The sequence below is a fragment of the Giraffa tippelskirchi genome, chromosome 9 (genome assembly GCF_054371585.1).
Source record: "Giraffa tippelskirchi isolate mGirTip1 chromosome 9, T2T-mGirTip1v1.2.pri, whole genome shotgun sequence".
NCBI classification, from domain to species: Eukaryota; Metazoa; Chordata; class Mammalia; order Artiodactyla; family Giraffidae; genus Giraffa; species Giraffa tippelskirchi.
The window spans coordinates 28,202,283-28,227,631 of NC_137283.1; the positions used below are offsets into that span (position 1 = coordinate 28,202,283).

Below are 25,349 nucleotides of genomic sequence, written 5' to 3' on the forward strand. Positions count from 1 at the left end.
ACCCCAAATTCCTGTGCCCATCGCACAGTGAGGCGACACAAACTGAAATGTCAGAGTTTGGAGCAGAGAAAGGCTTATTTTAAGGGCCAAGCATATGGGCAGCTTATGCTCAAAAGACCCGAACTTACCCATGATTTTAGGGGACAGTTTTTAAAGGCAAATTTTGGAGTAAGGGCTATCAGAAGTGTAAGTTTCCTCTGGCTGGTTGGTGGTGAGCTAAGAGGGTCATTGTCCAGGAATCTCAGTCATCAACCTTCTGGTTCCAACCAGCCTGAGGTCTAATGCTCTGTGTTCAGCCTGAAGTTACCATCCTCCGCCTGGGTGGGGGCCTTGGTTCCTGTAGAAGAACTCAGAAATATGGATCAGGTTGTTATTCACCCCTTAAAGGAGGAGTAGAACTCTGCTTTGTTACCGCACTGTTGTTTCTTGACAGCTTTTCCTTTGTTTCTGCTTCCCCTCTCTTTTCCAATAAGTAACTGCTTGAATCTGCCCTTTGAAACTCAGAAGGCCTACAAATAAGAAATGGGGGCTACAGAAACACTTTTGTATCTGGGAGGGCCCCACAAGGCCCTGCATGACCAGGCTGATAGCAGAGCCTGTACTGTCTCATAAGCTGAGCAGCCATCACCTCGTCAACTCACTGTAAAGTTTAGAAGTGTTAAAATTCACTGAGACACAAGAGAAGAATTCAATCGCAGCCAGTGTAACTCACAGCAAAAGAAAACTTTTCAACTGCAGGCCTCTAAATCTGAAAGCCTCCTAACCCAGTTTATGGAGCCGGTGCCCTAAGAGAGGCCTCATGCGTTTCTGGGTTGGATACCAAAGGCCAGCCATGGGGTATCTGTCTGTGTTGTCAGCACAAGTTTCATGGTGGGTGGAATAAACCCATGACATACCATTTCTGGTCTTTTTTTTTTTTTTTAACTCAATATCTCAAGTCAGTTTCTGGTTCCTATATTAAATCAAATTAAATATTTACTTGAGTTACTGGCACATATTGGGTTGGCCGAAAAGTTCATTTGGGTTTTCCCGTAAGATGTCGTGGAAAAACCCAAATGAACTTTTTGGCCAATATGATACTGTGTATCCTTTCTTAAGGGTTAAGGACAGACCAGTGAACAAATCAAAGTGTCTTCTTTTAAGAAGTTTATGTTCTAGTGGCGAGGAGGATAGTCATTGAGAAAATAAAAATATGGTGTGTCAGTGACTGCTAATGAGTACAGGCTTCTATCTGGGGTGACAACAATGACCTGGAATTAGATAGTGGTGATGGTTGTACAACCCTGTGAGTGTATCAAAACCTTCTGAACTGCATACTTTAAGTGGGTAAAGTTTATCATATGTGATTTATATCTTAGTAAAAATATCTTTTATCTTACTAAAAATAAGGAAATAAGAAAAAAATGAAGCAAGGTAGGGAGCCAGAAAGTGACAAGAAGTGCTGGCTTAGACAAGATGGTCAGGGAAGGCACAGCAGGTGCTGTTGGTGTTCTCCCACCTGCTCTCTGTCCACCATGATTTACCATTGGGTGGATTTTGGTTCTGCCAGCAGCTCTCCCACCTCCAGTACCTGCATCACTCTGATTCTAAGCCCAAGTTCTTTCTTGCCTTTCATGGAATTTGCCCTGTGTGAATACGTACTATCAGGACAACCAAGCAATACAGCCAGGAGCAGGGTGTTATGGGCTGAATTTTGTCTCCTCTCAAATTCATGTGTTGAACTCCTAAATTCCAGTTCCTTAGAATGTGCTTGTATTTGGAGTTTGGGCCTTTTGAGAGGTGATTATGTTAAAAGGAGCCAGTCCAATTGGTGATGTTATGTTGTTCTTGTTTAGTTGCTAAGTTGCTGCGATCCCATGGACTGTAGCCTGCCAGTCTCCTCTGTCCATGGGATTTCCCAGGCAAGAATACTCGAGTGGGTTGCCATTTCCTTCTCCAAGAGATCTTCCTGACCCGGGGATTGAACCCGGGTCTCCTGCGTTGCAGGCAGATTCTTTACCATCTGAGCCACCAGGGAAGAAGAGGAAATTTGGATATACAGAGAGACACTTAGGGCTGTGCACACCCAGAAGAAAGGCTGTGTGAGGACACAGGGAGAAGGTGGCCGTCTGTAAGCCAAGGAGAGAGGCCTCAAGAGAAACCAAACTTCTGACACCTTGATCTTGGACTTCCAGCCTGCACAGCTGTGAGAAAATGAATTTCTACTGTTTAAGTCACTCAGTCTATGGTAGGCATTGAAAAGACCATTCTTTCTGACTGCATTTCAGTGTTCTGGACTGCACTTTAAAAAGTTAGGATTTAAAGTGTTTTATATCTGAAAGTGACCAAAAAAATCTAGACATCTACACGGTAGATTGTCTAGGGGCAGAGACACAAACCTCCTCTCTCTCTCTCTCTCACTAAAATGTGTGTATGAGAGGTATATTTTTGTTTAGGTAAGTGTGTGTGTGTGTGTGTTAGGTGTGTATGTTTTAGGGGCATGTGTTGGGTATGTGTTTATGCATAGATGTGTGTATGATTGGGTGTGTGTATGTATGTTTGTTAGATAAGTGTGTGTATGTACAGGTGTGTGTACTAGGTGTGTGTGTGGGGCCTAGTAGGTATTGTGTGTGTAAGCATGGGGTATATTTATGTCTTAGGGTTGTGTATGCGTGTTAGGTGTCTATATTTTAGGAGTGGGTATGCATTAGAGGTGTGTGTTAGGTATGTATATTTATGTTTAGGTGTGTGTATATATTAGGCATGTGTTAGACTGTATACAGGTCTCTGTGTGTTAGCTACGTTTATGTATTCAGTGTGTGTATGGAGTCAAGGGCTCCCCTGTGGAGAGGGTTCCAGATCCAGGCGAAGGAAGGGGGTTATCCAACTATAGGATAACTGGGGCAAAGGGCAGAGTGCTGCAGAACTTGGTGTTTAGAACAGGATTGTGAGTTCAGCGCCTAGCTGGCTGCACGAAAAAACTCATGGATTGGGTTCTGTATGTGTTCTGCTCCAGGCAAGACTGTTTCTCGAAATGGGGTCTACTCTGGGAGGGATTTGAGGTGGCTGCATCCATCCTGAGCCGAGTGCTGGTGTGCAGGGGGCACGGGCAGGACGGATGAATCCTATGTTTCTAGGTGCTCCCCACCCCCACCCGCAGAAGCAAAGCCCCACCGTGGACCCTCCCCATTCAGTGAGCCAGGAAGCAGGCAACCAACTCAGACTGGCTTCTCATCAATCGACTGGGAGCCTGCTTGTAGTCCCCCAAATAGATATTTGTTAGTTTCAGCGGGTGAATTTTCTTCACATCTACCTCAGCAATACAAATTCTGCCACCAAATTTTCCTAAACGTCTGTCTTCTGTGTAATTTGTATGTCACGCTAGCGAGACTGCTACTTGAGATACTTCAGTGGATAAATTATTCTCTCCTCCACTTCTGCAAAAAATTACACTCTTTGATGTGAAAATTATATGCACTTAGAGATATGCTAATCTGAAAATGATTTGAGAAGAGGAGAGGAAGGGAAACAGCTGACTCGGAGGCTGCTGTGGTCGCGTGCACCTGCATTGGGCAATTCCTGAAGGCGAGTGATATCTTGGCAACTCTCCTCGCCCCAAAGTGGTCTTTAGTTTCAAAAACCATTGATTTCTCAAAATCTGATGGAGGCAATTCTCATGCAAAATATGATGATTTTAAATATATTAAGTGGTTGGGAGGTATGAGTGGCATTAGCATGGTATTAGGGAAACTTTTATTCATTCATTGATACTCGTATTCAGTGACTATTAATGGAACACCCAGTGTTAGATACTTACAGAGAATAAACCAGATGGTGAGTCTGCTCTCTTGGAGTTGTCAGAACTTAAGACGGTAAAGAACACTAGGAATCTACTCTAGATGAATCAATTGTTGCTCAAGTTGTGTCCATACAGCATCCTCACTGAGACTGTCAAAAATGCAGACATTTCAGCACCAGCTCCCCTAGACCTAGCGAAACAGAATCTGCATTTTGGTGGCTCAGACAGTCAAGAATCTGCCTGCAATGCAGGAGATGTGGATTCATCCCTGGGTCAGGAAGATCCCTTGGAGAAAGGAATGGCAAACTACTCCAGTATTCTTGCCTGGAGAATTCCAGGGAAGAGGAATCTGGTGGGCTACATACAGTCCATGGGGTCACAAAGAGTTGGACAGGGCCGAGTGACTTAACACTTTCACTTTCACTTTTTTTGAGGTGACTCATATTCATGTTCATCCTTGGCTACCCATTAGACTCATCTGGGGAACTGAAAAAGCACTGGAGTACACTCTAGGCCAGTCAAATCAGAACCTCTGGGGGTGGGATTCAGGCATTGTAGAAACCTACTCCTCGGGATGTCCTGAGTCACAGTTTCTGGGGGCAGGACCCAGGAACCTATTTGTAGCAAACCATTCAGACGAAACAGATGTGGAAGGTCTTTGCATAGTGGAAGGGGAAGGGGATAAAGCAGAAGGGAGAACTCAGTCTAGAGGGTGGGGTAGGTGAGGACAGTCCTGAACCTCACAGCTTTCCTTAACTTTCAATATTGACATAGTTTCAGACTTACAGGAAAATTGTAAGAACAGTACAAAGAATTCCCATATATACTTCATTCAGACTTCCTAGCTCAAACTTTAACATTTTATCACAGGTGTGGCTCTTACTTCCGGCTCTCCTACTACGTGTGTGTGTGTGTGTGTGTGTGTGTGTGTGTGTGTGTGTGTGTATTCGGTTTGTTTGTCTGATGTCTCCTCGTGAATGAACCCAGGTTATGCACCTTTGGCAGGGATACCACTGAAGTAATACCGTGTCCTCCTAGTATATCAGATCCAGATGCACTTGCCCTTGCCTGTTACTGATCACGTTAACCTTGATCACTTGGTTAAGATGCTCTCTGCCAGGTTTCTCCACTGGAAAGTTCCATTTTACCTCTTGTCATTCATTATGTTGTGATAAAAGACTTTGGGACTTTGTAAAAATACTGTTTCTCCTCCAACTTTTACCTGGAAAAGTTTTTATGCTGAAACTAATGTCAGCATCTGATGATGATTGTTGATGGAATCAGTTATTATTACCCTGTTTGCCAAATGGTCATTTTCTAATTTCATCATTCCTTTGATGTCATTATTAGGTTTTTTTTTTTATTGTGAGGGAGATCTTCTCCTTATCCTCACTTGTTTATTTACTTACACAAGTTCATGGATTCTTGATGAACTTGTGTTCATCATCTTAATTCTACCTGTTACACCTATTGACTGTTTAGCATTCAAATGATCCCAGATTTTGCCAGTGTTCTGGCTCCTGTGTTCTCTGGATGTGTCCCCGTCAATCTTTGATCACTTCCTTACTTTCTGGGGCAGTAAGACATTCCAGGCTCAGATCTCTCTTTAGGCATGTTGAAATATGTTGGGGCTGACACTTCCTGGGAAGAAGTTTCACAGTTTAACACTGACGTGACTGAATGAAGAAAATTTTAGTGAATGGCATTGGTAAGACGATCCCCACTTGGTTTTTACAACCTATAAAAATGCTAAATTTGACTTTCAACTATCAGTGTTTTCCTGAAACAGTGCACAAATGTGGAGTTGGCGGGGGAATTAAATTCTGTCTAAAATAATGCAGCTATCTTGTCTATACCTAACTCTATAACATTTTAAAAGCAAATTTAATTTATGGACTCTTTTCATAAATTTCCATTTTTTTTTCCAAATTATAAAAGTATGATAACACATTTAAAGGAAACTTGGAAAATACAGAACAAAGTTACATATAGTTCCACTATATATTAAATTTTTTTAAGTAGATAAATTAAGTTTTTAGTTGGAGTTTCAATAGCAAACTCTCAAAAATTAATAGAATGAATATATAGAAAAGTAGAAGGATATAGTAGACGTGAAAACCTCATGAACCAATTCAACATAATTAAGATTTATACAATTTTCACACAATAGTAGGATACAAAGTTTATTCAAGTTCCTGTAGACTATAAACTAGGAGACACTGGACTATATCCAGGGACATAATAAGGTGCAGAAATTTCATCATCTAAAGGTACTGAAATCATACACAGTTTACTCTCTTATCGCTGTACTTTCCATAAGTTAGTTCTCGTAGAAACAGCAACTTTTATTGCCATTTCAATTTTTGAAGTGAATCCTTACCAGTAACACTGTCCCTTTTAACAAATAATAGTGTTGTTAACGTGGTCCACTGCAGAAGGGAATGGCAAACCACTTCAGTATTCTTGCCTTCAGAACCCCATGAACAGTATGAAAAGGGTTGTTGAAACAGACTGCAAAAATGGGCTAAGTGTTCATATCCTAAGAGAGACTGGTCACTTGAATAGTCACTATATTTTCTCAATTCCAGAACTTGTCCAGATGAAAAGTTCTGAAATCAAATGCTTAAAGACTGATGGAGACACATCCAAAGAACATAGGAGCCAGGTTTACAGGGTTCCCACTGGCCAAATCTGGGATCATTTGAATGTTGAATAGTAAACAAATGTAACAACATGGAATAGCTTATAGCTTAAGAATCCATGAGTTTGTGTAAGTAAATTAATTAATGGGGAAGTTTTTATGTGAGGATAGTTTTGCCCTTGGGGATATTTGATGATGTCTGGGGACATTTTTAATTGTCACACAGGATAGGGAAGGACTTACTACGGGGTAGAGACTAGGGATGCTGCTAATCATCCTGTAATCATCACAGAACAGCGCCACAATTAAGAATTATCCCTCCCAAAATGTCAGTAGTGCCAATATGAAGAATTCTTTCCCATAGGAAAGTGTCCACAGTTTCCCAAAGTGTGATTTATAGAACACTAATCTTTTAAACTAAGATTATGGCATCTGGTCCCATCACTTCATGGCAAATAGAGGGGGAAACAGAGACAAACTGTATTTTTCTGGGCTCCAAAATCACTGCAGATGGTAACTGCAGCCATGAAATTAAAAGACGTTTACTCCTTGGAAGATAAGTTATGACCAACCTAGACAGCATATTAAAAGCAGAGATATTACTTTGCCAACAAAGGTCTGTCTAGTCAAAGCTATGGTTTTACCAGTAGTCATGTATGGATATGAGAGTTGGACTATAAAGAAAGCTGAGTGCAGAAGAACTGATGCTTTTGAACTGTGGTGTTGGAGAAGACTCTTGAGAGTCCCTTGGATTGCAAGGAGATCAAACCAGTCCATCCTAATGGAAATCAGTCCTGAATATTCATTGGAAGGACTGATGCTGAAGCTGGAACTCCAATACTTTGGCCACCGGATGCGAAGAGCTGACTCATTGGAAAAGACCCTGATGCTGGGAAAGATTGAAGGCGGGAGGAGAAGGAGACGACAGAGGATGAGATGGTTGGATGGCCTCATCGACTCAATGGACATGAATTTGAGTAAACTCTGGGAGTTGGTGATGGACAGAGAGGCCTGGCGTGCTGCAGTCTGTAGGGTCGCAGAGTCGGACGTGACGGAACGACGGAACTGAACTGAACTGAACTGAATCCTCTAAAGTGTAACAGAACATCAATTTTAGTTGAGGTGGTAATGGATCCAACAAAAAGACAACAATCCAGTTTTACTTACAGTTAGGGAGTGTGAATGAGTATGGAAATGTTGTACAGGACTTTGGGGAAAAATCGTGAAAAAAGTTGATGCACCTGGGAGATGAACTCCTTTGTCTTTCCTTCCTTCATCCATTGCTGGCCTGGAATGCACATGTGGTAGCTGGGGCTCCAGCAGCCATCTTGGACCATGTGGTAACTCTAAGGATAGAAATGACTCCCTTTGAGTTTAGCAAAGCAGGAAGATAGGAGCATGCCTGTCTAATGTTAATAACACCATTTCCATAGTAACCCTAAAGTATCTGGCTTTGGATATCTCTTATTTACGTGTGAGAAAAAAATTCTAAGTTATTGTTATTTTGAGTACCTAGGCCTTTTGGATTTTTAATAAATATGGTTAATAATTTTCCAACTTGGCATTTAATACATATATGTGTATGTACATAACAGACAGCCCTTGAATTAGAAAATCTATGGAGAACAACATTCTCCTTTAGAAAAGCATGCGCTTTCCCCAAAGATAATTTATTTTGAATGAATACCTTCCCACAAGAGGTATTTTGCCCCTAGCAGAGGGAATGAGTTCTTTTGAAAAGGGTACATGTTTTGTTCCATTTACTTCATACACATTCCAAAATATATGAGTATTCTAATAATTTAGTGCATGCCACATGATTTCTACCATATGCCCACACCAGGAATAAAGGGCTTCAGTGCATTTTCTTATCTGAGTGTTGAACTGAGCTCCTAAACTTCCTAGCCAGCTCGCACCATCAGGCGACCATCTGACTGGGACAGAGTGGTTCTAGAGCAAGGTGGGCGCTCTGCTTCATCAGGGCAGGACCTCACAAGCATCTGTACTCAGAGAAGGAGGTTTCTCCCTCTCAGGAGATTTCAGTTAAGGGTCTCTCAGATACCAGAACTGATGGGTTATGGAGAAGGAAGGTGGCCAAGGAAGGTCTCCCTCCTGTACTTGCTTAGGACGCGGCTCTGTAATTTCAGGGTCACAGTGAGTACTAGCAAGTTTTTAGTATTTCCCCTCCCTTCCTTCCCTCCATCTCTTCTAAGTAGTAGCAATAGGCAACATTCATTGTACATTTATTACATGATACTCACTGGAAAAGACCCTGATGCTGGGAAAGATTGAAGGCAGAAGGAGAAGAGGGTGACAGAGGATGAGACGTTTGGATGACATCACGGATTCAGTGGAGATGAACTTGGGCAAACTCCAGGAGAGAGTGGGGGACAGAGAGGCCTGGCATGCTGCAATCCATGGGGTCACAGAGTCTGACATGACTTAGCGACTGAACAACAATAACAATAATATGTGTTCTGCGTCATCTACTCATTTCATCTGTGCTCTGCTGTGCTTAGTCACTCAGTCGTGTCCGACTCTTTGTGTCCCCATGAACTGTGGCCCGCCAGGCTCCTCAGTCCATGGAGATTCTCCAGGCAAGAATATTGGAATGGGTAGCCTATCCCTTCTCCTGGAGATCTTCCCGACCTAGAAATCGAACCAGGGACTCCTGCATTTCAGGTGGATTCTTTACCAGCTGAGTTACCAGGGAAGCCCCGTTTCATCTGGAGGTACCATTAGCAGCCTCAATTTGGCAAACACTTTAAAATGTGTAAAATGGCATCTGTAAAGACCCTAGTTCCAAACAGAGTCATATTTTGAAGCCCTGGGTGGATATAAATTGGGAGCAGTAGTGCTTTTCAACTCACTGGAGCACCCAACGTTTTAACTTCTGAGGAATACTCTGATGTAAAAGTCTTCCCTATGCAATGTTTATTTTGGATTGTGTGTATGCATGTGTACATTTCCCAGGGGAGAAATTTTACATAGAATTCTTAATGCTTCTTCAAGTGCAAGTTCTATCCTAAGAGACTAAGATATATTCTCTTTCTCAGGCGTGAGTACAAGCCCAACCCATTTGGCTTTCACTGGGTGTCACAGCTCCATCCATCAGGCTTGCCTGTGTCCAGAAGGCTGTTTTCATGCATTTTTATGGCTTCTGGAGACTCCATTAAAGGCACGTTCAATCAGCGCCCTGACAGTGACAGAGCCCAGTTGCTCACCAATTCTCTCTCTTGAAATTTATAGAGATCATAAAAGACTCGTAGGAAATCCCTTGGCCTCCACATTTGGGTTGCAAAGTGTCTCCTTTAGAAGGCAAAATGCCACTGAAGACCATTTAGACATGTGGTTTTGCATTTCCTGGGATTGGTTTCCTACACTTGCTCTTCCCACCCAGGCTCTGGGTCTCATGCTACAAAACCCAGGCTTGAGAATGAGGGAGCCTCATTAGAAGGGACAGAAATAACGCTTTTCTTGATTTTTTTTTTCTTTTCCTTTCCTAATTTCCCAGGGGCTGGGAATATATCAGCAAGATCCTGACCTTGGCCATAGTTTGGCATCCTAGCAAACCTGCAATTCTGCCATGTGCAACTAACCCACGTTGGTCCATTTGCAATTGTGCAGCCCTGGGTACCCATCCCCAGGGAGCAGCACATGGTGGCTATCTGGGTTTGCCAACCCCACATCCATGTAGGCTGAGAGCACCTTGCTTTTGCTTTCGGGGCTGTCCTGCTTCTCTTGGTGTCTGTGGGGCTGACTACCACCCCCACCCTGCCTCTAGAACTAGAAGTGGGCCTGACACCCATACCTGAACAAATCAAGTACCTTTCTAAGGCTTCTGTTGGAGCTATTGGGTTGACCAGAAAGTTTGCTTGGTATTTTCTATAAGATGGTACAGAAACAAGGACAAACTTTTTGGCCAGCCCAGTATTAGAAAGCTCAGTTTCCACAAGGATTATGCTGGGCCTGTTGCCCTCAGAGCTTGTCTCCTGCTTCCTTGCTTTTCCTCTGTTCTTTGTATTCCAGAGGGCCACCCTTGCAGGCTACATCTCCCCAACCCCTTGCTAACTGACTTCTAGCTGGATTGGACCAATGAAAGGCACTGGGCTTCTCAGATGGCACTAGTGCTAAAGAAGCTGCCTGCCAATGCAGGAGATGTAAGAGATACGGGTTTGGTCCCTGGGTTGGGAAGATCCCCTGGAAAAGGGAATGGCAACCCACCCCAGCATTCTTGCCTGGAGAATCCTATGAACAGAAAAGACTGGTGGACTACAGTCCATGGGGTCACAAAGGGTCAGACATGACTGAAGCAACTTAGCATGCGTGCATGGGTAGACTGAGGGTGAAAGTAGGGAGAGACCAGGGTAGTTCTTCCTCTCTCTCCCTGTATTAATCATTGTCTCCAGCAGCAATGGGAGCTCCTCTCTGGCTCCAGCCCCCAGCAGGCTGGTACCCAGCCCCTGGACTCCAATTACATCATGCTGTTCTCTTTGTCTCTCTGATGTGAAAGGCAGTGCCTTTCTAATGTAGCTCATCTCTGGATTAGTCAGTATCCCAGGTTGTCTTCTAAGCAACCCCCTCATCTGTGTAATCAGTTCCCTGCATTAATTTTTCTAATGCACGTACCCAAGGTAGTTTGCTTTTACGAGTGATTCAAGAAAAAAGTAAACTGGAACTGCAACAGGCTAACATGACAGATTTAGACTGAAGCTAACAGGGAGGAAAGCAGAATCGAGAAAGAAAAAGAAGATAGACTGACTCCAGATGATGTCTGAACTGCTGGATGCAGCTATGCCTGAAGTTCCTGGGTGTTTCATTTATGTTAGCCAACAAAGCTAATGAATCCCCTTCTGTCCCCACTCTTTATTTTTTGATATGGTTTGATTTGGGTTCATGTCACTACAGCTGAGATTTCTGTCATAGCAATATTGACTATAGTGAGACGCCATTAAGTATTATTTTTGTTGGTGTTTTGTTTGTTTTGTTTTCAGCAAAAAGTCTGTTTTTAAAAGGTTATTCATCAGAGGCAGCAAATCACCTTAGAACAGACTTTTCTGTAAGTCAGCAAAGATTCTCTAGTTAATCAAATGTGAGGCAAATATTGGGCTTCCCTGGTAGCTCAGCAGTAAAGAGTCTGTCTGCAATGTAGGAGACCTGGGTTCAATCCTTGGGTCAGGAGGATCCCCTGGAGGAGCGCATGGCAACCCACTCTAGTCCTCTTGTCTAGAGAATCCCATGGACAGAGGAGCCTGGCAGACTGAAGTCCATAGGGTCACACAGAGTCAGAAACAACTGAAGCGACTAAGCAGTAGCAGCAGAGGCAAATATTCACCTAGGGTTCCCAGAGAAGACTCAAACAGAGGAATTATTTCGCCATTCTGAGTTGCACTATGTTTTTAAAAATTCTTATTTTTAAAAAATCTAGGTGTGTATCATAGATATATGCATATGTTACAACTGATCAAATTGTATATTTTCACTACAGTTTAGTCCATGTCAATTATTCTTTAATAAAACTGGAAAATGCAAAAAAAAAAAAAGCATAGAAAAAACAAATAGACAGGAATACTATTCAGCACTAAAAAGCATTGAACTACTGTCAAGCTGTATACATTCAATTTGACTCTGCAGATGAAACTCAGACTTAGTATGCTGAGTGAAAGAAACCAGACACAAAAGCAGATGTATTATGTCATTCTAGATATATGAAACTCTACACAACACAGCTCTAATCTATAATGACAGAAAACAGATCAGTGGTTGCCCAGGGAAAGAAGTGTGGGAATTATCTGAGATGAGACATGAGGGAACTTTTGGGGATAATGGAAAGTTTCTGTGTATTTATTGTGGTCATAGTTACACAGGGGTAAAATTTAGTCTAACTCTTTGAATTGTACAATAAGAATGGGTGCATTCAAATGGGTGTAGTATGTAAACCATACCTCAGTATGTTTGATATAAAAAATCAATGTGTACGTTTCATATAATAGAATTTTTCCCAATTGAAGAGCTATTATTAAATCTACAGTATGGTTTCCCATGAAATGGAAATGGAGGAAATAAGGCAACACAAATGAAGTCATTACATGTTGGGGGTGAGTGTTGTGTGCAGTGGAAAGAAGGCTTGTCCGGGCCCCTTGGATAAGGGGGCTCTGAGAGCTCTTTTTGGGGGGGCTCTTAGCTGGCACTTCCACTCCCAGCAAAAACCTGTTGGAGGACATCTCTGGTGGTGCAGTGATTAAGATTCCGCATTGCCAATGTAAGGAGCAGGGGTCAGGCAACTAAGATCCCACATGTCATGGGGCAGGGCCAAAAGATGAAAAAAAACCCCCCCAAAACCTGTTGGAAGCCAGGCAGGAGCCTCTGACAATAACTTTAGGGTTCCTGAGTTTAAAGTAGAGCCTTGTAAAAGCCAGGCATGGATGAAGGTAGGTGCATGTAAATCCACGTTTCTAGCAGGTGGCTGGTGTGGGGTCCTGAGAGCTTGGGTGAGGACAACTGGCAGAGGCAACTGACCATGTCTGTGTGATTTTTATGGGCCAGATGTCCTAACTGTCAAGAGTCTTGGAAATTCCTTGGAAGTCAAATGAACATTAACAAAATGGGCTTGTGCAGTTCACTGGATAAGCTTGGAGTCATTACAAGAACATTAAAAAAACGCTAACCAATTTTGGCCTCTGTCCTGATGAAGTGAGGCGTTTGGTTACAATAAAATTCTGGAACGAATCACAGAGCATGATGTGACCATGACAATAAAGTTCAAATCATTCCTATGGCAGGCACTGGCACAGACAAATCATGTTACAGTTACTGGTGTTGAGGGGAGCAAGAAACAGTCAAGAGTATGGGGTTGTAGTGTCAAAGAGTGACCCCCAGATTATGGCCAAAGAGGAGAGGGCAACAGAGAGTTCTGCCCCCTTGCACTTTCTCTCCCTCTCACCTTTTCTCCTCTTTCTCCTTTATCCTGATAGACAACATATTGGTTTTTCATTCCTATGTATCAAACAAACTGCTCTTCTCCCACAAAAAAACATTTAGCAGTTCAAAAATGACACACATTTATTATGTGACAGTTTTGGGGTCGTGGCTTGGCAATCTGAGCATGACTTACCTGGAGACTCCAACTCGGTGTCTTTCACTGTGATAATGCTGTTGCCTCCGGGTCTGTGGTCTCATTTGAAGGCTCACTGGGGCAGGATCCACCTCCAAAGAACCCTGTGGGCTCTTGGACTGAGAACCTCCTTGCTGGCTGATGACCAGAGGCTTCCTTCCATTCCTTGCCAGGTGGTCCTTTCCATCAGGGCAAGAGCCAGAGTGTGCCATGCAATAGCCACAGCCTTTTATAACCTCTCTGAAGTGACATCCATCACCTTTGCCATGTTCTGTGTGTTAGAAGCAAGTCCCTTGGTGGGCATGAATAGAATGAAGTGGGGTCCCTAGGAGATAGTGAAAGGCTGCTCCCCTACCATAGGCAAAAAGCATTTATTAAGGCCCCTCTGTGCCATGTTCTAGATCAGATGCTAAGATTCATTATTTATAGATGAACAAAGAGGGTTTATTGCCTCAGGGGTGTTCCATTCTAGGTTAAGAGCTGATCAAGTGAGGAAGCAGTTAAGACAGAGCGATACATTTATTGATAGAAGCATGAATGGAACACAGCAGAGAGAAGTCTGTCTTTGGAGCTAGAGCACATGCTTTATCATTCTGGGGTGTTGGTCAACAGAGTTTCTGATGAAGGAGCTATAGGCACTGCTGATAATGTTGTTGAATATTGCCTAGATTCAAAATGGAAGGCTATGCTAAACTTCAGGTAAATGGTAATGAAAAGGATGATGTAATTTTTATTCCCATTCAAGTTCATACACCTTCTGAATTCTGTCCACAGACCATATCCAGCAGCTGGATGGTATCTGTTGTCTCCATTCTCCATGGGTAGCTTTTTTCACTTGACCGCTCTCTGAGCGATCCCCAGAGACCTTTACAGAGAAATGAAGAATAGGGCAGAGTCAGACAAGTGTGGGTTGACTCTTGGTTCAACTACTTTGTGGCTGTGTGGCCTTTGGCGAGTCACTATTAAGGGCTCCCGGCCATGCCCGTGCGCAACCCTTAGCACCCAGCCATCGCTGCCCACTGTTACCCTGCACCTGGTTACCAGGAAACCGTTACCGAAAGACCATTAATGGTCATTCAGTCATTGGTCGGCACCTGCAGTGGGCTTATCCCCCAAGAGAGCAACTGTCAATGAACGACCGTTAGAGGTCCCGCTCAGCCATTGGTCGGCGCTGCAGTGGGCCCCTCCCCCAAGTGAATAACTGTCAAATAGCGACCGTTAGTGGGCCCGTCTATCAACGGTCAGTGGAGTTGTAGTCTTGAGGAGGAGACGAAGGTAAGAGATGGATCCCGGCCTTCTCCCTGGCTCTCTGGCTTACCTGGCCTTGGACCAGTGGGTGAGCTGGGTGGCCCAGGGAACAGGCTCAGGGCTGTGCCCTGCAGGGCTTCCAGAACCCTTGCCAAGTCCACCTACTGGCTGGGTCCAGGCCTTGACGCCTCGGCCAACTTCTCCCCCATCGCTGCCTCTGCAACCTGATGGCAGCAGCCTGCCTGGGACGTGGTCTGCGGGTGCTGCCCCTGCAGTGTGGGTGGCCTGAAGACCCTGGGGAGCCTGAGGGCCAGGTGGGTTGGGCACCTGGCTCTCTCAGTGATGACAGGTTGGTGGGGCCTGGGGACCCCGCCCTGAGGGAGCCGCCAGCTGAGATCTGTGTCCTCTCAGCCAGGACCTGGCCCTCAGAGGGTGAAAGCTGTGCCTCGAGAGCCTTGCCTTTCTTGTCAGAACAGAGAGTAACATTTTTTTGGTGGAGATTTACAGGATCATTTGTGACCTGACCATGACTGACCTCAAGAGCAAAGGCTCTCACACTAAGAAGTTTGTAAAAACTCACCACGCCCCTCCCTCACTTTTCCTAGAAGCAGGCTTTGCTAAAAGCTTTTGGGGTTTTTAGGCAGAGCCACCCATCTCCTTGATGTTCAGTTAAGTTCAGTCAGTCAGTTGTGTCCGACTCTTTGTGACCCATGCACTGCAGCACACCAGGCTTCCCTGTCCATTACCAGCTCTCGGAGCTTGCTCAACCTCATGTCCATCGAGTTGGTGATGCCATCCAACCTTCTCATCCTTTGTCATCCCCTTCTCCTCCTGCCTTCAATCTTTTGCAGCATCAGGGTCTTTTCCAATAACTCAGATGCTACCCAGTTCTCCTTACAGGGCCCTCAGTAAACCATTCTCTGTTCCCAACTCTGAAGTTTTGGTGTTGTTTGGCGTCTCTGTGCATCAGGTACATGGTCTGGGATTTTCAGTAACAACTTCACCTCTCTGAGCTTCAGTTTCTTCATATGTATTAAACGATAGGGTTGTAAGGATTACAGTGCCTCATGTCAAGATCCTAGTACCCAGGAATTTATGAGTTACAAGTTTATTATTATTAATCATTATCTGAATTTTATGTATCCAGCTTTCAAGAATCAAGGTAATCCATATTTCAATTATGAGAACATCCAGACCATTCCACTTAACACCTCAGTCTCCTCCTTTAGAATTCCTCTTTGTAAATCTAGAATGGTACTTGGATATCAACATGCGAGTATAAATTATATTTATATTTTAATGTGTTAGCAAAAATAAATTTGCTTCCACCATTTTCTGAGAGCTGAAAAAATCCAGAGAATGTACAGCCATTGTACATACCTTACCCCATTTAAACTTGGTTAATCATCTTTCTTTTTAATCCTCATAGTAACTTCCTAAAGTGGGCACTAACATTATCCCATTCCGCAAATAGAGACACTGAGGTCCAGAGAAGTCAAGTGGTCTGTCCAAGTTTGCGAAGCTAGTTGGTAGCAAAGGCAGGAGTCTAACACAGGGCAGTCTGACTCTGGGGCTGCTGAGGATAGGAGCCACAACTTCTTTCAATTTGTTTTTGCTTTGTTGTTGTTTTTTCCTGTTAGCATATGATGTAGTTCCTGATGTATAGCACGCCCAAAGCCTGCGTCCAGTTGCTGTGGGAACAAATAGGGAGAGAGAATGGTGGAGAAAGTTCTAGAATGAGAGAGACCCAATTCTTGCCCAGCTCTGAGACAACCTACAGGTTTGTCCTGGGAGGATGTTACTTTTCCCCTTTGGAGGAAGGTCCTCAGCCTCTACAAGGAGAGGTTAAGTGCCTGGGCTATGGGATGGCAGCCTGCCTTCCAGTCCCCGTCTTTACTTTTTATGTGACTTTGGACAGACCCAAGTGAAACCTCAGTTTCCTAGTGTGTAAAATGCCTTAGTTCCAGGGATGGGGAAAATAGAATGAGAACAGTCACATCTAATATATAGCCCTGTATTCTCTATTAAATAGCACTGTTTCCCTGACACGTCCGATGTGTCATAGAGTGAGATGTTGTGAGGCTGCCCGTGTGGTTTGTGATGGCGGGGTGGTGTCAGGGATGCTGTCCCAGTGGTGTTTGGTAGAGAGCCAGACGTGAGGGACGCATGGGACATGAGCACCTAAGCAGGAGGTGAGACTCTGCTGCCTGGCTCCACTGAGCTGGACAACACAGCCCCTGGCGCCCCTTCAAACCAGTGGGTCGCCGTCTCCACGGCTGAGATGACTTCCCCTGAAACCGCAAGAGTAGGCTGGAAAATAAGAGTTGCAGTCAATTAGCTTTTTGTTATGTCTACATGGTATTTGGCAGTCAGTTTGATTCTTTTTTCTTCATGGATTTGGCCACATAAAATAACTTGAGGGAGGAGGGCGTCTTGAAGGCAGAGGCCACAAGGACAGCAGAGCATAGCTGGAGAGGGACAAGCCTTGGAACTGGACTGACTTTTTTCAGTCCTGCTTTTTTCTGTACCAGCTGGGGACCTTTGGAGATGTTTGTTACCAATGTTGAGTCTCAATTTCTTCTTCTGGAAAATACAGGATATTGATTTTTACCTTCCCAACTTGAGGCACTGTGCATATAGTTTGATCAAAATAAACTTTCAATAAACAGAAGCTATTACTATTGTAGTTAACAATTGTAGTAAACGATAGAGTTTCATCTTGGGTAGTTATTGGCCATACTGGAAACAAATTCAACCCTTGGATTGCCAATAATATTAGCATAGTCTAACAGTAGGAACACGGGATGCTTTCCTGATGTAGACTATTTCGTTGTAAAAGATACATTTTGGCTCTTCATCTGACCAGCCTTGTTATGAAAATTATAAAGTTGGTGATGCAAACCACATGATTAATCTCTTCCTCTGAAAAGGTTCAAATAATATAATCCATGCATGAAGATGTTTGAAATGATATCATTTTATCATCCAAATTAGCTTTGCATGAGTTCCTTGGAGAAACCCAAAGAGAAAAGATTCCTTTATTCATTCCAGAGAGACCGGCAGAAAACATTTAGAAATCTCTTTAAATGTCCAACAGAGCTCCATTGTGAATGGAAAACTGTATGGGCGATAAATAAACGTTACACAAATCTCATAAAAACCATAAAGGTAACTGGCAGAAATACTGAACCGGTCATTCACTGGTAAATAAATAGACGGCCTTCTTAAACATCCTGGCATATCCTGTTTAGTTGATTCATGGCCGTTCACCAAAGACAAGGATTCCTGCCTTGGAAGATTTAATGCCCTGGGCTATATGTCACTGTCTTGTTAACAGATCTGGAGGTGAAATGAGCTTTGGTTAACTGGTGTTGCTGACACCTGTGTTTAGTTAGCAGATTGGTTAACAATGCCTGGAAATATGTGAAAATGACCCCCCTCTTTTCATGCTTTGCTCATTCTCTAGAGAAAACCTCCTTACTCTAAGGAAATCAATGCCCAGTAAAGCAATACAGAGAAAGTGCAGACTATGCTTGGGAATGAGCCATTCGAACCAGGATTCCATGGCTGATTGCATGGTTTCATCCAGATTTTCTTAGCACTTGAAGATGGGTTCCTGTGAGCACTTGGCAGCTCAGTTTTGGTTTCCTCCTCACTGTGTCTTTCTGGCTCCCTGTTCACCTTTGTGGCTCAGCCACTCCAGAGGGTGAATGTTTATGGTTTGATGAATAGGTTCCTACTTGCATGATATTTCTGACTGATTGGTGGTATCTGCTGGATTACTCTGTGGAGAAGGATTCTGATGCCTTGTCTTGGATCAGTGGGAAAGAGTGCTGTGGTTGATTTGTGGTGTCTGCCACAGGTAGAGGACTGGACAGTAGAGGGGTATATGCTATCTGTTTGTATCCTGGCTATGCGTTTTAGATATGACAGGAAGATATATGGTTTGCTAGCCAGCCTCTGGTTTTCTCCTATTGCTATAGTGCAGTGTAGAGATTGGGATGGTTTGAGGATTAGGTATTATACAAGGGCTCTTTTAAACATTAAATGGGGTGCTAACCCCTAAGGTACTATGTGGCTCTAGTTACCAGATCTGCAGTGGCTTTTACTCTGAAATCTCCAGCTTGTTTTCCTAGCTTCTTTCCACTGCAAATGTCATACAGTGGCCAGTGAGGACCAGTAAGATGGTGAGGTCAATTTCAAGGATTCAAAGAGAGTAGGGACTTTGAAGATCCCAAAAGGTGTGGTCTCAGTCCCAGATATTGAAGAGGGGTCAGAAGCAAGGGTGACTAAATGCCAGACATTTTACTCACTATTTCATTTGCCCTTCCTAAGGATGCTATGAGTTAGGTTTCATCAGTCCCTATTTTCTTGGTGTAAAAACAGGGACTCAGAGAGGTTGAGTTATATTGCTAAATCTTACAGCTGGTGAAAGTGAAAGTCATTCAGTCATGCCCAACTCTTTGCAACCCATGGACTGTTTAGTCCATGGAATTCTCCAGGCCAGAATACTGAGAGCCACACTGAGCCACAGGAAAGCCCAAGAATACTGGCATGGGTAGCCTGTCCCTTCTCCAGCAGATCTTCACAACCCAGGAATCGAACTGGGGTCTCCTGCATTGCAGGCAGATTCTTTACCAGCTGAGCTACCAGGGAAGCCCCCCACACAGCTGGTAGTACATGCTAAAGCTGAGAGACAAACCTTGGTCTATGTGATCTCTAGATTTGAGCTCTCTGTTTTCTAAGTCAACCACTACATTAATCTATGGGATTCCAGTCTCCAGGGAATGGTGACCAAGGACATCCCAGTGCCCAAAGGTGAAGAAGGCAGTAGCAGATGCTAATTTCTTCCTCTACCAAAGCTCTTCATCTCACTTGGTCCTGCCCAGGTCCTGGTATATCCTGCCCTTCTCAACACCCTGCTGTGTGCAGGATGGAGTGATTTCCAGGATGTAGTCCCAGGGCTGTGTTATGCCAAAGGCACTATTGTTGAATTCTAATTAATGGCTATTCAATTCAGCCCACCAGATTGTGGAAGAATCACTCCAAGAATATCTGTTCCCTGCTGAGCTGAGCACAAGTGACTCTCTTGCACTTGGAAATCAGGCTAAGGAAAGGGAGGAGTTGCTGAGAAAGGAGAAGTTTCTCCTCCTAAAGAGGCCTCAGGGATTCAATTAGTCACCTGTGAGGTCTCCTGTCGGCTGAGTGATAGAATTCCGTCTCCTTGTCAGTGGAGCCAGCAGAACATGATGTGTTAGATATCTGCCTGCTGTTCCCCTGCAGAGAGAAAGAGAATAGAAGATTCTTGCTTCATACCCTTAGGAGACCAGGGAGGGCAGGGCCAGCCCTCTGAGCCTCTTTCCTTTCTTCTGGGAGTTGTGACACAGTTTAACTTCTATCAGTGAATTCTCTGACAAAGGTGCTCTGACTCTCCACTTTGCTCTTCATGGAGATAGGAGGAGAGCACAATCACTCTCTCCACCCCATACCTTTGTGTTAGATAACACCTTCCTGTAACAAATACACCTCAGTCTTATGGTGTGACATACTAAGGCTTGTCTCTCTCCCAGGTCATAGTCTAATACTGGTGGGGCTGAGAAGTGAACATCTGTTCCACTCAGTCATTCAGGGATCCAGGCTCCCTCCATCCTTGGGTTTTTCATCCCTTAGGGTATCAGAGTTCTCCCCTTAATGTCTGGGGAAAAAAGCATGAAAGGTCACATAGGAAATCTACCAGGGGCTGGGCTGGGAAGGGGTGTCCATCACTGTTGTCTATATTCCATGGACCAGATCTGTCACATGGTCCCATCTCTCTCTTAGGGGGAGCACACTGACTGAAACTGCCCACCCTGGCCAGTTGCCATAGTAAACCATTTGCATGGGTTGTTTTACAACAGGAGGTCCTGGTAAGGAACACAGAATTAATAAATGGTTCTCCACCACCAACTGGAAGGGTTTGGGAAAGATCAAAAGGAGACACCACGTGTCTGACCACCTCCCAGAGTCGTCCTCAATGGCATCCATCTTGGCTGAGCAATGCATGCATCACCAGGAAGGACTCTGAGTCAGAATGATTGACCAAAGACAACCCGGAAACTAATCCCATCATCATAAAACCCGACACTGCGAGCCACGTGGCAGAGCAGTTCTCTTGAGTTCCCTTACCCTGCTGCCCTTCACCTGGGTGCCGTTTTCCAATAAAGTCTCTTGCTTTGTCAGCATATGTCTCCTTGGACAGTGCTTTCCCAAGTGTTAGACAAGAGCCCACTCTTGGGGTGCTGGAGGGGGCCCCCCTTCCTACAACATTTCCACAGGGGACACTGGAAAATATACTCTAGCTTTATTCCCAAGTGAAAAGGAGGTAGAATTTGGTGAACTCATGGCATTGCTGTCTCAACTTCCATCTCAGATGGGCAGTTCCTCATGTTAAGAGAACAGATTGACAGTAAAAGGAATGATGCCAACCCAGACATTATCTGCTTAGTTATTCTTGAACAGGGCAATTTTCCAACTCTACACTCTAGAGCAGTTATTTCTGCAAATGAGGTACACGGTCTCTGAAGGTTCATGGTGGTTGCCAAACGGCATGTGTCCCCACCAGGTCAACACAGGTTATCACATCCATGTGGCAATTTTACCTGAAGTTTTAAGGGAATTAAAAATATTGAATTTTTACTTCCTTCAAAGGTTTAGACATAAGCATACCTAAGGGAAGTCATGAGATTTCTGATATTCCTCAGGTTAGGAGTCTTACATGTTTAAAACTCCCTTTATGGACCTTAGAGATATTCCTCCTCTTTTCTTTACATTTAAGGGAAGTTGAGGAAACTTCTTGTGAAACATTTGACTCAAGATGTGTCTTTACCTCCTTTCTTCAGTTCTAAGTCACAGGGTTCCAAAGTCAATGGGAAAAATGAATCGAGAGTTTACCACAATCTAATGATACTAGAATATTTTCTGAATCAACTGTGAGTCAGATACAGTGCTATAGGCTTGTATGTGTTCTGGTTATAGATTGTTGGATTGCAAACTACCCTAATACTTACTGGCTCAAACAACCATTTTATTGTCTGATGATTTTGTGGGCCAGGAATTTAGGCAGGGCTTAGCTGGGTGAGTCTTATGCTCTACATGGCTTCAAGATGGCTTTACTCGAATATCTGACACTTGAGCCAGGGAAGACAGGGTTCAGCTGGACACCCTTCCTCCTTATGTGGCAGCTCAGGGCTCCAAGAACAAGTGTTCTAAGAGGGCTGGGTAAAGCTGCAAGGCTTCTCATGACTTGGCTTCAGAATGCCTGAAACTTCCTCCATATTCTGTGGGCCATGAAAATCAACTGATTGAAGGTGAAGGAAATTAGACTGCACTTTGAATGGGAAAATTCACCAAGAATTTGCATCCATCTTTCATGGACCACTGTGTGGATTTTCTCATTTCATCTTCCTAGCATCCCTACGAGGTAGAGATGATTTCTATTCCCATTTTACAGTTGAATCAACTTTATTTACTTGCTCACATATTTACTGTACCTAATAGTCCACATACTCTCTAAATAGAGTTAGAACTTTCAAAGGCTTAACCTAAGTGATTTCTGAATAGGAGAGTCCCTTTTAAAAACTTTCTTGTTCTAAGTAACTTAGAACTTAAAATATTGACCCTAATATTTATGATAGCTAACTTTTCAAATACTTTGATGTGCCCTTAACCTTCGATCCCTATGAGTTGTATATGTTTGTTTAGTAGATTGTATTATTATTCAAAACATTGGCCCCTCCTCCCCATGGGAGAATTTAAATTTCTACCCTATTGTTTCAGTCTTGGCTATGTATCAAGTTTGGGATTGTGTAGCATGACTTCTAAGCAGAAGCTTTCACAGTCATTATGTGGTTCTGCCAGGGTCTCTTTTCCTCCACCACAAGATTGATAGTGTCCCAAATGCAGGCTGTAGACTGCATCACAGAATAAAGATCCCATGGAGCCAAGCCATGTCCAGCCGAAGATGGACATGTGAGTCTAGCAAGCCATAAACTTTTCTTGTTACAAGCCAGTGTGATTTGGAAGTTGTTTGTTACTGCATCATAATTTAGCCTAAGCTGACTGGTGCTATTAATTTTCCCATTTTATAGATGTTGAAATAAGTTGAGAAGAATTAAATAACTTACCCAGGTCTAGGACTTAACCCAAGGTTTTTGATTCCAGATCCTTGATCTTAATTGTCTATATTTGTTGTTGTTGTTAAGTTGCTAAGTCGTGTCCAGATGTGAAGAGCTGACTCATTGAAAAAGACCTTGATGCTGGGAAAGACTGAGGGCAAGAGGAGAAGGGGGCGACAGAGGATGAGATGGTTGGATGGCATCACCGACTCAATGGACATGAATTTCAGCAAGCTCAGGAAGGTAGTGAAGGACAAGGAAACCTGGTGTGCTGCAGTCCATGGGGTCACAAAGATAAAAAAGAAAATCTTCTATGTAACTGGTGGAAAAACATAACTGTATGTGGTGATGGACCCAGACAGGAGAAACCACAGGCTTGAGTTGCGTGTTTGGCTATTGTCTTTGTCAGTTTGGGCTGCTGCAGCAAAAATATCATAGACAGTCTGGCTTAAACAAAACATTTATTTCTCATGGTTTCAGAGGCTGAGAAGTCCAGGATTAAGATGCTAGCAGTTCTGATGTCTATTAAGGCCCCACTTTCTAGCTCATAGACAGTTGCCTTTTTGCTCATCCTCACATGAATATGAGAGAGATAGAAGAAGGTTAAAGCAAGTTCTGTCAAGTCTTTTCCTTTAAGGGCACCAACCTTATTATAAGGGCTCCACCCTCATGATCTGATTACCTCCCAGAGGCTCACTCTCCCAAAACCATCACCTTGAGAATTTAAGCTTCACACATGAATTTGGGGGTGACACAAACATACATTTCATGACAGCTACTTAATGTGCAGGTTGTCTGATCTTTAGCTCAGAGACAACAACTCATGTGCCAAAGGCACCTCTGACTTTCTAGAGAGAGTCACTAACATGTCTCATGGTTGGGGATGCAGCTGAGTAGTTTGTTTTATCACAAGGCGGCAAAACTGTATAAATATTTTTTGAGCGTCTCATAGTATTTCATAGTATTTACGAGGTAGACATCATTTGGGATGATTTAGCCTTTCCTGGCCTGACATGTTTCTCTGCTCCATTTTTCTAAATAACCAGAAAAAGAAGGAAAGCAAAATAGAGGCATAGTTGGTACATGAATTATAAGGTGTCAAAGGACTGTCTGGAACTTCCTTCTTTCTCAAGAACATACACAGGAATTGTGTACAAACACCCTCTACTTCTTAGTCTATGGCTTTACTGGGCAACAGTGGCACAAAAAGAAGAGAAGTCACAGTGGGTTTAGGATAGAGGCTGGTCATCTAAGTGCTGGATTTCTGGAACCCACACTGTTTCTCAGCACCATTTCTTCTTTGTTTTGGAGTACTTCCCTTTGCGTATTACTCCTAGGCTATATATGATTTCAGATGATTTTTGCTGTGAGTTACAAGACCCAACTATAAGAGGCTTTATCAACAAGGAATATTCTATTAACATTTTTTAAATTGAGACAAATTTGACATATAACATTGTGTTTATTTTAGGTGTGTAACATAGTGATTTGATATTTGTGTATATTCTGAAGTGATTACCAGAATAAGTTCAGTTACCAACCATCACTACACAGTTATGTTTTTTCTTATGATAAAAATGTTTAAGATCTATTTTCTTAGCATCTTTCAAATATACAGTACAGTATTGTTAACTGGATTGACAAGGAATATTTATTAGCTGGCATACCCAGAAGCCAAGATGTAGGGCAGTTGTAGAGTTGCTTAATTTAGTGGCTCCGAGACATTATTAAAGATGCAGGTTCTTATCATCTTTTTGCTCCGTCATCGTCAGATTGTTGATTTGTCTTCTTATGTAGGTTCCTTTCCTGGTCACCTCGGGGTTCTGTAGCTCTTTGTGCAGAAAGCAACATCTTCTAGTGAAAATGGAACTTGCTTCTCCTACGTTGACTTACGGCAGTTCCCGAGATGGAAATTTGCATACACGGGGTTATGAGTGATTGCTCTCAGGAACAGGACCTGATGGGCAGGAGTGATGGGCAGGACTGCCCAGCTAGAGAAGTTGAGCAGCAGAGGCCTCAGCTGACCCCACAGGGCACCCTGGAGGTGGTTGGATCCTCAGAGTTTCCCAAGTTGAGGCAAGATGCTGCATCTCTATGTGGATTGGTGGCTGGAGGTAAAGGTTGCTGAACCTTGGCCATAGACCTCTTGGAAGGTGCAGGAGTGAGGGCTTCTGTCCTGAAGGGGGTCCTGGGTGGCACACCCAGCATCTACTACACATATCTCATTTCCTAAGCAAAGATGTGTTTCCCACATGCCCTTTCCTGTTCCCCTGGATGACGTTGCAACTCATATTCATTCTAAACCATTTACTGGTAATGATAATGGAGATGCCATGGTTGCCTTTAACTGAAAATGAGCCACACTTTGGGGATGGCTTGGGTTTCTTCTGAAGGATGTAGCTGCTTTGAAGGTAT

General features: G+C 43.5%; 2 long non-coding RNA genes across 6 annotated transcripts in view; one reads left to right on the forward strand and one right to left on the reverse strand.

Annotated features, from left to right (window-relative positions):
- The window catches only part of LOC145520889 (uncharacterized), a 508,290-nt gene that overhangs the window by 112,943 nt on the left and 369,998 nt on the right, over positions 1 to 25,349 (forward strand). For 2 of the 5 annotated variants that reach the window (XR_014064877.1, XR_014064878.1), the window contains exon 1: positions 14,767 to 14,808. The exons of 2 other annotated variants lie outside the window; for them this stretch is intronic. This is a non-coding gene — a long non-coding RNA (uncharacterized LOC145520889). Of the gene's footprint in view, positions 1 to 14,766; positions 14,809 to 20,678; positions 21,000 to 25,349 lie in introns of those variants that run through there. One more of the 5 variants, XR_014064864.1, reaches the window with a different exon arrangement.
- LOC145520892 (uncharacterized) lies at positions 7,515 to 16,476 on the reverse strand. Its single transcript, XR_014064879.1, has 3 exons — positions 14,852 to 16,476; positions 13,534 to 14,398; positions 7,515 to 7,765 (listed from the first exon to the last, which is right to left on the reverse strand). It is a non-coding gene; the product is annotated as an uncharacterized LOC145520892 (long non-coding RNA).